We start from the raw sequence: 4,046 nt of genomic DNA on the forward strand, positions 1-4,046 counted from the left end.
ATACAAGAGATTGCAAGTTAAATTGACAAAAGGATTGAGCACAAACCATGTCCAATGGCATGTTAAGGATGAGCTGTGCGACATACTTCACTCCAACATGGAGATATCTACAATGGAAGTGTGAGTCATTAATGATTTACAGTATGTATTTAAGGTTAACGACCACAATAAGTTGTTTATTGCTCCATATCCAATACCACTGGTGTAAAAGAAGAAAGTAGAAATTGAAATACAATGGATGGTCAATGACGGAGTAGCTGAACAGGCTGTGTTCACGCATAACAGCCGTCTCCATGTGGTTGAGAAGAAAGACTGGTTGATACAACTGGTACATGATTCACAATGAATCAATAGGATCATCACGCCAGAGACACATTGACCAGTGAAACTTGAAGAGTTGCTCAAAAATTTCAAGGGGTGAAGGTATTCTCCTCCACTGACCTCTGCTCGAGTTTTTGGCAAGTGAAGTTGCATCCTGCAAGTAGGAAGAAAACGGCATTTCTTTCATTTGCTCTTTGTCCTGAACATTTCCTCATCTGCCCCACTACCATGCTTCAGTAGGGCCACTCCTGTGTGAAATTCTATTGTAAGGTTATGTACTAAAATGATAATTTTAGTACATAACCTCTTCCACCTCCATCCCCCACCCCTCATCATCACTGGTGAAAGGTTGCATCTATTTAAAAGTCTCATTACATTGATTTATTACCTGGAAATGTATTTTATAACATTTCAGTGGTCTTCAGTAAAGGGACTAATAGTTCCAGTCTGTGAATATATGATAAATGCACAGCCTGCACACCGCTCTGCATGCAGCAGGTGTGTTGTGGGCACTTAAAGCTGTGTGCTGGCTTGTGCGTCTCAAGTGGCCACCATCAGAAACTCATGGAATGAACCAGTCCTCTTCGCAAAGTCAGGATTAGTGGCCTGTGGCACAACTCACTTCTTGAGGTGGCCGAGGGCAGTTTGAAGTGCTTGCTGAGACACCACAATTTATTGCAGAAAAGTTGCAAGTCTGGGAATGTGGTTTGACCTCCAGAAATTCAGAAGTGTTAAAGTACAGTCCGCTTCACCCACCATCACCTGACGTCAGACAGGAGTTTTTAGGACAAACTAGCATGGAAGATGTGCTTTGATTGGCCCGGCCCATGATTCATGACATTCCGGGGTGGGGATTTGTGAAAGGTGGCATTGACACATTATTGGCAGAAAAGAGTAACATTTTTCCTGGTTGGCGTTTACAGCCAGTTTGGCACAAACTGCGAAATTGGGAGTTGATGGAAGAGGACACTCACGATTTGATGGTGGATTGTGGGCTGCTTGTTTAAGACGTGATGGCACTTGTAGGCATCCAATTCTTGCTGAGTAATATTCAGATTCTCCACTACGGCTACGGTCCTCTGGCTTACTGCCACAGCAGATTGGTGAGAGTATACAGCAGCACAGCTGACTAGGTGGAGGTTAATGTTTATATAGTAAGCACACTGTTGCCACAGCTCTGCTAAGTCCAATTCGTGCTTCAGTATCGTTTGACATGGTATTCAGTTGATCATAGGGGTTTCAAACTTAATCATTGGGTTGTATTGGATTAATGATTTAATGTGCAGATAGAATGCAGTACCCAACCCAGCATTTGCCGGCCGGTGTGGTCGAGTGGTTTTAGGCACTTCAGTCTGGAACCGCACGACCGCTATGGTCACAGGTTCCAATCCTGCCTCGGGCATGGAGGTGTGTGATGTCCTTAGGTTAGTTAGGTTTAAGTAGTTCTAGGGAACTAATGACGTCAGATGTTAAGTCCAATAGTGCTCAGAGCCAACTCGCCTACTTTGTTTGTCGTCGTATACAATTAACTTTTTTTCTGTAGAATGTTGATATCAATACTTTGTAATTGGTTAATATACGAGGGCTATACACAAAGTACATTACGTTTAGGAATTAAAAATAAATAAAGTATTGGAATTTTTTTTATTATATAGAGATGAAAGCTACACTTAAATACTACTTTTGTACATAGTTGCCATTTAAATTAAGGTACTTATCGTAGCGATGGACGAGCTTGGAAATTCCTTCATTGTAAGATTCTTCCGCTTGCGCCTTCAACCACGTGGTTACCTCTTCTTGAAACTGTGCGTCATCATCAAAATGCTGCATAGCCAACCACTTCTTCATTGCTGGGAATAAGTGGAAGTCACTTGGTGCCAGGTCGGGACTGTACGGCAGATGAGCAAACAACTCCCACTTAAAAGATTCGAGAACTTCACGAGTGGCATTTACCGTGTGGGCTCGGGCATTGTTGTGCATTAGCAAGATCTTTAAGCCCAACTTTCCCCTGTGCTTGTTTTGTATTGCTCTTCTGAGGTTGTGCAGAGTTTGGCAATACCTTTGAGAGTTTTTCTCTTTGCAGGAAAACCACAAAAATCACACTTTTTCTGTCCCAAAAGAGGTAACCATATGGTTGAAGGCCCAGGCGGCCAAATTTTACAACGAAGGAATTTCCAAGCTCGTCCATCGCTACGATAAGTGCCTTAATTTAAATGGCAACTATGTAGAAAAGTAGTATTTAAGTGTGGCTTACATCTGTATATAATAAAAAATTTCCAATTCTTTATTTATTTTTAATTCCAAAACGTAATGTACTTTGTGGATAGCCCTTGTAATAATCAGTTTATGTTTCATTTGCATTTTTATTTGAAAGAGTATGTAGTTCCTTCCAAACCACTGATTTATTCTGTTGATTGGATGGATATTTATATAGTAGGCAAATTGCAATTTCACACCTTATGATTCTATGTTAGGGCATTTCAAGATAGTGATTCCATTGCATAATGTATAGTTAACGTGGAGTCTTAAAGAGAGTGTGACAATCTGGGTAAGTCTATTACTCTGATAGATTTCACAGTTTCTCACACGAAAGGATATTGCAACATGACCACTGTTACCAGGACGTAATTTTATTTTGAATTCTAATTAAAATTGTGGCTAATCTGGTTATTCAAAGCCTACTGTAAGAATGGTAATTCAGCAAAACAACAACAGAGTTAATCAAAGTGACTAGCCTGGAACCCAGTGACAGGTGCAGGTTGCCTATGTAAACAGCCTCCATATGCAACAAACATTTTATTTTATTTGAGGTGATTATTAACTGATTTTAAAAATTTTAAATGCTGCCATAATCTACTCACCAACAGGTTATCACCTGCCGAAATCTGTTGTGTTGAATGTTACAGGTCATATTATCACCTCAACTCATTACTAATCACCTCAGTGGTTACAGATGGATAAAAAATTATTATTATGTGTTTTATTATTTTATAATTTTTTGTGTATAAAAATTGTTGTAGAGCTGGTGAGTGAATGGAGCTACAATTCATTCAATGACTAGTGTTTCCTGCCTCACAGTGGTATGTGCAGCATGGGAGTTTGCACCATGCTGCTGCTGGCTGCTATGACTGAAAACGATGGCAGGAAATCACAACGGGTCAACTGTTAAAAGAAAATGGTTGCATAATTCAATTGTTCATTCTGAATGGTTTTACATGATCTTAATGAGTAGTACCACTTGGGCAGAGCACTAGTTTAGACACTGTACTAGTTTGGTAATCTGGGCAAGGGAACTTGTTACTCCATGGATAGATGGGTTTGACAGTGCAAAGTATGATTAGTCAACTGCTAAATTTTACTTAAGTGCAGTCTTGAGGTGACACACAGTCAGGGCAAATTTTCTTGGCTAAAATTAGCCCAGGTTCCACCCAATAATTTGATTCGGTCGGGATTCTCTAATTAGAATCTTCTGCGGAACTTTGAGATCTTGTTCACCACAGTATTGTACTTGGAGCATTAAATACAGGGTGGCGCACAAAATGTGTTACCATTTTGTTTTTGAATATAAACTTTATTGTCAATACAATCTGAAAGGAACATATACTACAAACAAAGAGCTGTCCATGGAGATTTGTTCTAACTCGGCACATGCTCAATATGTCCATTTTGTTTCCTAACTTCCTTCAAACGAATGCTGGAGTTAGTGATTACCCTACGGCACATGT

The sequence above is a fragment of the Schistocerca gregaria genome, chromosome 7 (genome assembly GCF_023897955.1).
Source record: "Schistocerca gregaria isolate iqSchGreg1 chromosome 7, iqSchGreg1.2, whole genome shotgun sequence".
In the NCBI taxonomy this organism is placed as follows: Eukaryota; Metazoa; Arthropoda; class Insecta; order Orthoptera; family Acrididae; genus Schistocerca; species Schistocerca gregaria.